We start from the raw sequence: 10,398 nt of genomic DNA, 5'->3' as shown, positions 1-10,398 counted from the left end.
TGCTGGTTGGGGATAAATGGTAAAGGGTAACTGATGTGGTTTGAGCTCTGCACGCTGTCACTGGGTGCGTGATTTTTAGCTGGGGTGGTGGATAGGTGGGAAGGGCCAACTGGGGAGCAGGAGCAGAACTGAAGGAGCTGGGGGCAAGCAGTGACCGTGAGCTGCGAGCAGGGTGTGAAGGAGCCCTGGGGGTGCAGGACCATTTCCCAGGGGTGAGAGCGGGGCAGGAAGGGGGGCACAGGGTGTGGGAGAGCCCCAGCCCACGAGCGTGCTCTTAGCACGTGTGTTCACGCACGTGGTTCGCTCAATTGGTCCTGAAAGGGGCTGCGACTGGGGATAAAATGTCCTGGTAGCAGCCAGTGGCTATAAAACCCTGGGTCTAAACGAAAGGGAAAAAGTGACAAGGGGAAAAGCAAGGTCGGCCCCACCTTGCAGGGTCTGCTCTGGAATGTGTTTGCACTCCAGGGTGTGCAGTGCCTGAGAGTGCGTTAGCAGCAGTGTTGAGTTAGTAATACGAACCCTATACAAATACCTCCGGGGCAGACAGGTCCATTTCAGGCTGTGTTTATTTAATAAAGAGCCAGTGAAGTAACTGCAATTTCATTGTCAATTTACTAATGCGTTACAGTTATGTTTCTTAACCTCATTGTTTGGGCTCAGGAGCTTGCAGTGCCTGGCCAAAACTTTCCTTTTTTCTCCCCCTTGTTCCCCCCCTCAAGTGTAAAACACGTTTTATTATGACTAGAATGTCTTCTATTTATCAAAAGCTGGGATTAAAACCCTCAACTCCCCCCTTCCATGCACATATCCAACTTGGCAACAGGTCGGTTTATTAACCTCCTAAAAGCCTCGCTCGCTTGCTCGCCTTTTTCTATTTTTTCTTTTTTTTAAAGAAGAAAAAATACATGCATTTGCGCGCACACACACACATTCACACACGTATATTTTTAAAGTTCATCTGGGAAGAATACAATGGAAACTCTGGCTGGAAAGAGATTGAGCTGTGCGTCTTTGTGGTCTGGGAAGTCTGACTTCGGCCTCCTACTCTTTTGGATGGAAATCTGGGTTTCAAACACGCTTGCACGTTCTCAATAAAAAAGAAAAAAAAAAAAACAAAACCTTCCCCAATGCTGGATTGAAAAGAGGAATGAGCTTTTGGGTAAAGGTGGAGAGAGGTTGCTGGAGTGGCTGCTGCGGAGCTGGTTTGGGCTCAGCAGGTCCCTCCTGCAGGGGGGGAAGAGGAGGAAGAGGAGGGAGAGGAGGGAGGGTTGCCTTCAGCTGAGCTTTGCTGCATCTCCTGGTCCCACCCAGGCTTATTTTCCCAGCAGGTCCCCACAGGAGAGGACTTTCCTTGAGAAAAGCCTTGGTCCAGCGGGTCTGACATCAGGAAAAGGAAACTAAAGCTTTTTTGTTTGCTTTCCACGACAGCTCCTCTTGCAGCGGGTTTGGTGGCCGGGCTGCACATGGGAAGCACGGCCAGGTTTTCAGCTCAGTTTTTTCATTTTCCGTGGCCCCACCAAAGGCTCCATCGCACCACCAGATGAACTTGCTCTGAAACTACCCCAATACCCAGGTTTTTGATTTCAATCCATTGGTTTGTCACCAAAAGATTTAGGTAGATGGTGTTATGCTGGAAGGAAACAGAAGGTGAGAACCCATGGGAATGGTTGGAGAACTGAGATGATCAGTGAGAATTGCCCTTGGTCCCGTCGCTTTCCCCTCCACCCAGGGGACACACACACCTTTGGACTGTTCTCCATCCACTGTCGTCATGTCCCAGCCCTCGTCCAGGATTTGTCCTCAGCTCTGCCACTTCTGGGCAGCTCTGGCTTCACCTGCAGGTGGAGGTTGATAGTGACAAAGTGACGCTGGGAGGGAGAAGAGATGGGATGTAGGAGCAGGACACGGGTCCCTTCTAGCATTCCCACCCAGGCAATATTTTTTTCTTTGCGCTACTGAAATATTTCTTACCCCACTATCGACAGGGACTGGTTTTGGGGAGTGTCTGTGTGTGCATGAGCACCGTCACACCTGCCAACAGGACAGATGGCATTCAGCAGGCGAAGCTCATCCTGTCCCCATTTATTTACCTACCCTTCACACTGCCCCAAAGCAGCAACTCTCACCTGGGGTTTCGCATCCAGGCCAGAACATTTTGCTCACTTAAACACAGTGTTCCCGGATCTGTGCCTTGCAGACAGCCGTCCATGTGCTAACATCTAGGCTGACGCCTCTACCGGGATTTTTTTTTGTCTCTCCTGCTCCTGCCCAGCAGCTTGGCGGAGCCTTTCCCTGCATCTCTCAAGGGGTCAGATTTTAGCCCTTCATGCCCCGTCGGCAGCCAGTCCCCTCCGCAACACAAGCTGCCAAATTATGACAAATGGTGACAAATTCCATGGGCTGGCTTCGGGGTGGGGGGCTGAGGACCGACCCTGTAGGAGGAGGCTCCTTCCTCCAGCAAATTCGGGCTGCAGAGGCGGCCGGACTTGTTCAGTAATTAGAAGGAAGATTTCGGCTAATCTCCCCCTAAATGAGGGTCTAATTCCGAGAGCAGGGGCTTGTCAGCTGCTTGTTAACAGCCTCCAGGACCCCCGCTCATTATTTTAGGAGCGTTTTCAGTTGGGCCTTTTTAGTTCGGAACAGGAGCATAAACTTTGCCTAAACGTGGGCCGGTGTCTGTTCGCGCTGGCCGTGTTAATAACACACTGCTTAAATCAGATGGTTCGAGAAAGAAATACAGCAGCAGTGGTAGTGAGGAGGGGGGACATTTAATATTGAATTTGCCTTTTTTTTTTTTTTTTTTTAAATGTGGAAACTTTTAGACACAATCCCGGCCCTGTGTTTAAGTCATTAAAACATCTTTAAGCATTTTCTGGTTTTAGTTTTCTTAGCAGCAGTCCTTTTCCTGGAATGTATTTTATTTTTCTTTTAAGTTGATGAAAAAAAAAAAAAAAGAAAAAAAAAAAAAAAAACGCCCCTTGCATTTCCAGGCGATTTTTTAAGGGGAGTGAGGAGAGGGAGGGCGAGGGGAGGCGGAGGAGGTTGTGAGATGAGGAAAGTGAGAGAACAGGGCCCTTTCTGTGTTTTATTTCTAATCCGCAGGAATCCATTTTAGCCTTTTATGGCTGTTGCACTTGCTGACAGGATTTACATTCTCCGTATGTTATCTGAAACATCACAATCTGCGGCTGTGGGATTGTTTCATGCCTGGGTTAAAAACACGCCAGCGCTTCTGGGAGGCTACGGGGAGGCAGGCAGGGAGCAAGGTAAGAGCAGGGAGGAGAAGAGAAAGCTTTTTTAAAAAAGGAAAGAAAGAGGGGGGGGGGGGAAAAAGAGCTAAGCACTTTGCAGGAGCTGCTGTTGGCAGAGTTCACGCCCCAGACAAACTGATGTTTAAGTGAACCAGGGAGGGTATTATGATCCCTTTGATTCCAGCAGCGTTGGAGCACGGATCTGGTCTAGGAAAGCAGCTATGGAAAGAAACACCCTGCTCCGACCCCCCAGAGCCCCCCCGTGCCTGGTGCCTTTCGGGTGTACCGCTACCAGCAGCGCTCAGTGCCGGGCTGGTGCGGATAAAAGGGTGGCTGGATGCAGCTTCATGAGCTTCTTGAAAAAAAACTGATTTTTAAGGGCCTCTTTGGAAGAAACCAGCGATGTTGCTGTTAAAAATTCAGACATTTTCAGGTGGTGCTTGAGAAAAGAGTAAACAGTGCGAATGCGACTCTGTTTTCCAACAGCTACAAACGGTGCGGTGCCAATCCAGGAGGATCCATCAAAGCACCCTGTGTTTTCAGAGCGCGCCGAGCCTCTGTCATCTCCAACACACATCCCTCCATCTGTCTTAGCCTGGATACCCCAAAAAAATCGCTCGTCTCTTTGTAGTCTGGGCTGTTCTCCTCCGACTGTGCTGGTTCCGCAGTACATTCGGCTATTCCCCACGAAGGCAGTGGGTTGTGCCTCTGCATGCACAAGAAGGTGCCATGCTGCATAGTTGGATTTCTGATCATGACCAAACTCTAAGCTCTTAAGGTAGAGACTTCAGGTTTTTAATAACTCACGGGAGAACCCAGGGAAAATATAAGTTTTATGGAGTCTAGAGAATATTTTTAAAAGATTTAGATGTCTGGAAAAAGTGTCTTAGGAGGTTTAAGTGCTTTTCAGTGGAAAAAAGATATATTAACAAATATTCTTGTTTCTTTGTTAGGCCCTTCCGGAGCAGAACAGCAGCCACGTGTGCTGGGGTCTGTGATCGGGAGGCCGTGGGCCAAATCCCGAGTTGGTGCAAGGCAGCCCAGCCCCACGTGGGGTGGGCTGGAGCTCGGTCCCGTGTGTTTTACAGGGTGAGAACACCGTGATCACTTTGAGAGATTATTATTTTGGGGGTGGCCTAAAGCTCCGTGGGTTGTAAAAAGCTCTGTGTTTGATGCAATGTGTAATCAGCAACATTAGCTAAGAGCCTATTGCCATTTTATCCATTTATTCTGTCCCATTTTATCCATTTCATGGCAATCAAGTCCTGCTCTGCAGGAGGTGCTGGCAGTGCATCATGGCTGGGCACCAGCCGGGGGGTCCTACAGAAGCAGGAGGTGATTCCAGGTTGGTCTGTGCAACCCAAGCCCTGCACGTGTGGATGTTTCCAGCGCTGTGCATCACACTCCAGGCACCTTGCTGAGCACGTTTGGTGCACACTCCAACGTGTGCCTGCTTGCACGTGCCCGCAGCACCACGTGGGGAGCGTGCAGGGGCCACGTGCATGTAGCCAGCATCGTCCCCATGAACCCCTTCCTCATCATAACCTCGATCCAGAGCTCAGATCCAGTCTCCCTACCACTCAGCACCCCTGCCCGTGCCAATCCTGCCCTGTCTGGGCACGCTGGAGCTGGTGTGGTTACTGCAGCCCGCAGCAGAGCCCCTGCCCCACAGCCCAGCACCAGCAGGACCCACGGCCCCCACCACCCTCCCGTCTCCCCTCGGCCGGAGGGAATCAGGTTACGTTCCCCATCCCTGCGAGTGAAAGAACCCACCTGTGTCTGCGGGGCCTGTTTTGGATTCCTGGGAAACTTTAACCTCTATTAATACTACTAAATTATTTCTTCATATGGCAAAGTACTTATGTAAACCGATCTCCTCCCGCCTTCCCCTCCTGACTCGGAGGAGGCAGGCACTCCGCTCTCGCTCAGATGGATCTACCTGCTCTCGGGGGGCTTTCAAACCCTCCACATTCCTCCGCGGCACTGCTTTTTGTTGCAGGAGGACGTGCGCTTGCTGGAAGCGAGCACGTGATGGGGAAGAGGGGGGAGAGAAAGGAGAAGGAAGGGAGGAGTGAGATCACCCAAATAATTGGCTCGGAGGCCTCTGGAGCAGCAGCAGGTTGCGGCGTACATTTGTCTGTCTCTCCGTCAAGTTTTCCTGAGCTGGTGTCTGCCTCGGACCTCCCCAGAGCTGGAGTAAATTAGGAGTAGGCTCGCTGGGGTCAAGTGGGCTTAGTTGTCATTTACACCGACACCTCTTTATATATCACACCAGCTTCCAGTGCTGCCAGACTGGTGTGATGGGACCTTGGTGGAAATGAGAACCAGGCCCGGGAGGCTGTTTGTACCGGTGGCAGCACCAGATATTCCCAGCCACGAGCAATCAGAAATTGTGAGATCACGGGACTGTCCCAAAATTCTTCAGATTTAAACATTTTTCTTTTGTTCTTATTTATTTATTTATTTATTTATTTATTTATTTATTTATTTATTGGTCTTAAGGCTTCTGTCTTTGGCCGCAAGGGCTAAAAATGTTCTTTTTTTTTCATGCGAAGAACTGAATGAACGATAAATGTCTCATGAAATCACGGGACTCCAGCAGATGGGGCTCAAAGAAAAGAATGCCAAAAAAAGCTACAAACTGACGGTGCAGCTCGGTGCCACTCCGGGCAGAATCGTGCCTTCCCCACGGGTTTCACTGGGTGGTTTTGCTTTTCTTCTGGCTGTCACCTGGATGATAGATCTTAGCTTTCAGGTTTGTTCAACTCAGTCGAAGCTCCTAGGGCTTCACTGAAGCAAACAGTCCTGAGACCCAGAAACGGGTCCTGGCTCCAGCTACTGGGCATCCAAATTGGCCTTTAACCTGGTGGAAAGCCCCCAGTCACAAATAATCCAGTACCCTCACAAAAGACATCGGCTTTTCAAACCCAATAGCAGAACAGGCTGGAAAAATGAGGGGAAAAAAAATCTGCAAAGTTTTAACCCTGTGCTCCCCCAACAGGTGTTTTGTTTGGCTTGTTTTTACAGCCAGAGCTGGGATTTGAAATTCCACCCAAGTTTGGAAATTCAAAACCCGTTTTCCACTTCTGCAGCCACCCTTTCTGCAAAGCGAAGGAGAAGGGACTGGTGAAAACCTTTTACTTCAGCTTTGCACCAGGTCAGAAGTCAGCCTGTGGGCAGCTCGTAGAGTCCATCTGAGAAGAGTTAAACTTCTGCACCCCTATAACTCAGCTGCGTAGGATTTTCTGTCCACGCTGCCATTAAACTAACCTTGTGCAAGGCAACTGGCACAGTGTGCGTTAAAGTAATGCTAGAAAACAAGGCTTCTCTCTCAGCCTCCACAATGTGTGGTCACATGCAGTAATGCAAAATCAGTACGAGAATATGGGATTGTAAGTAGGAAAGTCAGCTGTGTTGTCTGGGTTTGGCCTGCTCTTTGGCACCAGCCAGAAGGAGCTCATTGCCAGTGTCCACAGGCTTTAGGGCGACAGGAAAAATCTGATCTCTGCACCATATTTTAGTAACGCAAAGAGCTGGGTGAGAGCTTTTATTTTGGTTTGTATGCCCCATTTCAATTGAATGAAAAAAAAAAAAAAAGGTGCTCAAACCAGAGCCACTCTGTCTTCTGCATTTTTTTTTCCCTCTAAATCAACTAAATCATTGTCTGTTCCCACGTTCAGTCTCCTACCAACAACTCTTTGGTCAGTGGAGAGGAAAGGTGATGAAAACGGTCCGTGCATTATCCAGTTACCATGCTGTAATCAATGCATCTCGTCCTCCGCTGGCTCCCTAGGCTGACCGAGCGCACAAAGGGCAGTAAATTTCTGAGAGGGCTGGAGCAACGCGAGGCACCAGCATCCTTACAGATGGGAAACAAAGACCAAGAGTGACCAAATCACCTTAGGTCTGAAACAAACTCAGGTAAAAACGATGGAAGCTGAAAGCCTCTAACCTGGGCACAGGCCAAGTGCTCGTCTTTTAGGGGCAATGTCTTTATTAAACAACACCTGCTGTGATGGGTTTTGCTGGTGTCCTCTCCTGAGTTAGCACTTTCCTCCTTCAAGCTCTGAATACAACAGGTTACAGGTTTCTGCTGTAGCTGTGAGATGACACCATGCAAATGGGCTGGATCCAAGTGTCCATGCAGGATCCAGAAGGTGTTTATTTGGGTCCCCACCCGTGACTTCTCCCAGCGCTGGAACCAGCCACCCTGGGAGCCAGCGAGGCGCCCCAAAACCTCATGGGTTTGGGATCGAGGCTGCCTTTCTGGAAGGGGCATTTTACCCAACACAGGGCATTGGGTTAAGTCTGGACAAACCGAGACACAGGAATTACCAAGTAAAATGTCCTGGCCTGTCTTCTCCAGGAGGTCATCTAGATGATCTGTTTGTCTCTTCTGGCCTTTAAATCTACTAATCTATTTTCCCTTCCAGGAAATATAACTATATTCTGAGAACAACAGCCCCTTAGGAAAAAAATAAATAAGGAAGGAGAGCATGCCTTTGAAAAACAACAGCAAAGAAAAAAACCTTTCAACTATAAAATAAACTAAGGTACAAGATGCAATTAACAATGCACAAACAGCAGAGCCTGGAATGTAAATTGTATTTAAATAGGGCTGTGAAGAATGTTTCAGTCCCCTAAATGGCTTCTCTCTCCTGCTGCCTTGAACCTCCAATCAAGCCCTGCCTGGGAGTAATTTGGTGCTGGAAATTGTTGCCACACGAACAGCTGAAGGCTGGCAGGGTCACCGGCCCCCCGTGTCACACCCTGTCATTTTAGATTAAGATATGCAAAGGCGACACGGCTGCGAACTTTCCCTTTGCTGCCGTGGCTGTGTCCATCCCCTCGGCTGTAATGAGAGGAAGGCGTAATTGGAGTCAACTGCTTGATTATGATAATTGCTACTGTCTGGGGGAAGAAACATTTGAGTCCTGGAGCTTGATCCGCGCTGCACCTTTGGGGTGATTGCTGTCTGTTTGCCAGCAGATGGGCCTGGCAGAAAGCATCCTTTTTGGCCCCACTTTGGCCCCTTGACCTCAGCTTGACCACTTGTTGGCTCCACGATTGCAGGCAGGGTCACAGGGTTTTTCTGGCTCTTCTCTGCTTCCCACCAGAGGATTTGTCCTGAAGGATTTATCCCCTAAGAGGGAAAGGGCCTTTTGAAAATTTATCCCCAGCTCTTCGCGGCAACACAACTGGGAGATGAGGAGCCGTATATTTTCCACCGGGATATTTATCGCTTTTCATTGTACGTCCCGGCAACAGTCGGTGGGAAATACCTCCAGGAAGCTGGGCTGGTCAATCTGTTCCACCCTGCCTGCCTTCATCTGCTGAGAGCAGAGACGGTCCCGGAGGTCAGGGCACGGCGATGGGGGCAAGGAGGCGGCTGCTCGATTTTTGGAGCTTCCAGCAAACCCTAACGCGATCTTCCCCGAGCCACTTCATCCATCTCTTTGCATCCGTGCCCCTTTGAGAAGAGGAGACGGCTCCTTCTCGGCACCAGTTTGTTTGTCAGGGCTGTTAAACGGTCCCGAGATCCTGCGATATCGACGGGAGGATCTCACAATTAGGGTGTGAACCCAGGGGAAGCGCTGTGCTGCTCCCGGATCCACCGCAGGCTCGGGCAAGTCTCTGAGGCTGGGAGCCTCGGAGCGATTTGCAGTTTCAGTGGGAGTTAAACACTTAAATATCCCCGGGAAGCTTGGCCACAAGCTCCATGTGCAGCGATTTCCCCTCCACCGGTAACCCTGGCTGGCACTGGTGTGAGCACAGAGGCATGTAAAAGCCCTGGGCCTGAGATCACACAAATAAAATTAAGGTGGCGAGAGGCGAATTGTTAATTCATGGCTATTATTTATTAATATCAACCTTAGGTGCAAAGCTCAACTCTAGCTGTGAAGCAACGAGCGCAGCCTGAGCAACAATAATAAATAACCAACAGAGTAATTGGATAATTGTTTCCTTGGTATCTTAAAAGTTTAACAAGATTTTTTTATTTATTTTTTTTTTCAAATGTTCACATTCAAGAGCATGGAGGGGAAAGCACGGCTTGCAATAAAGGGTGAGATGTAAAAAAAATCGTTATAAATGGGAAAAAAACAGAGCCACAGGTGATGCTGTGGGTTTTAATTTCTCCTCCTAAGCATGGGGTTTTGCCCTGCTGCTGGCCAGCTGTGAGGGGCCGGGGCTTTTGGAGCTTCTTGGCAGAGGCAGATAGTTCTCTTGCTCGGGTAAGTTTAGAAAATGAGCTTGTTTGGATGGATATGATTTTTTTTCTTTGTTATTAATGAGGTGATTCTCGGCAGGGTCCTGGTGGGCTCTGTATTAGCAAGCAGATCTTTCCGAGTGTATCAGGCTGATTATCCCGAGCGTGGCGTGCAGCCCTTGTATTTTAGGGTCAGGCAGAGAGGGATCCTCGTGCAGTTTGATAAGAGAGGAAGAAGTTTAAGCTGCTTTACAGGGTAGATTAAGAACCCCTGTAGGCTGTAGCTACACAACAGTGTTAGTCTAACAGCGCAGAGATCTCTGAGCAAAGGTGTAGCCGTTATGCTAAAGGAACTATCTGGATTTTGGTAACAAATAATCTGCTAACATGTCGTTAAGAACTGAGTGCTCTAAATAACCCTGTGACTGCTGGCAAAGCAGCCACCTTTTCTTAGGCCATAAGTGAGGAAAAAAAAACAACAAAACAACTGCCTGGGCTCCCCGTTGATAAAGCCAGAGACTGAAATCCAAAAGTTTTTTTGCACAGAGCGTACTTTGTGCACCTAACACCCACCCGAAGGTCCAGACCCATGGCTTAGCCTGCCTTCTGCTCAGCAGTTATTTTCCCAAAAATAGTTAAGCCACGGTGTGAACAGAAATGTGCTGTGAACTCCAGCTAATGTCTGTGCAGGCAGGGAAGGCAGAAACTTTTTCTGGCCTGTACAAACGCCGGGGATTGCTCCTAGCATGTCTGAAGGCTCGTGTGCATCCTAGGAAACTTCTTGCCAGGTCTAGCCTATTCATACGAGATCAAAGTCGAGGCAGGCTTCAGTTAGAGCTCACACCCTTTCCTCCCGAAAAGATTCATGTGTTGTTACTCATTTACTACTACGGCCTTTTTTTTTTTTTTTTTTGCCTTTTTTTTTTTTTTTTACATCGC

The 10,398-nt window shown here is 49.0% G+C and overlaps 1 long non-coding RNA gene across 1 annotated transcript; it reads right to left on the bottom strand.

The window, feature by feature from the left end:
• Window positions 1–548: 548 nt before the first annotated feature.
• LOC139999611 (uncharacterized) lies at window positions 549–7,701 on the bottom strand. The gene is made up of 2 exons (XR_011805084.1): window positions 5,025–7,701; window positions 549–1,835 (listed from the first exon to the last, which is right to left on the bottom strand). It is a non-coding gene; the product is annotated as an uncharacterized lncRNA (long non-coding RNA).
• Between the last annotated feature and the right edge of the window lie 2,697 nt (window positions 7,702–10,398).

The sequence above is a fragment of the Anas platyrhynchos genome, chromosome 27 (genome assembly GCF_047663525.1).
Source record: "Anas platyrhynchos isolate ZD024472 breed Pekin duck chromosome 27, IASCAAS_PekinDuck_T2T, whole genome shotgun sequence".
Classification (NCBI taxonomy): domain Eukaryota; kingdom Metazoa; phylum Chordata; class Aves; order Anseriformes; family Anatidae; genus Anas; species Anas platyrhynchos.
The sequence above is the reverse complement of the archived record's forward strand: the minus strand, read 5'-3'. Positions and strand labels throughout refer to the sequence as shown.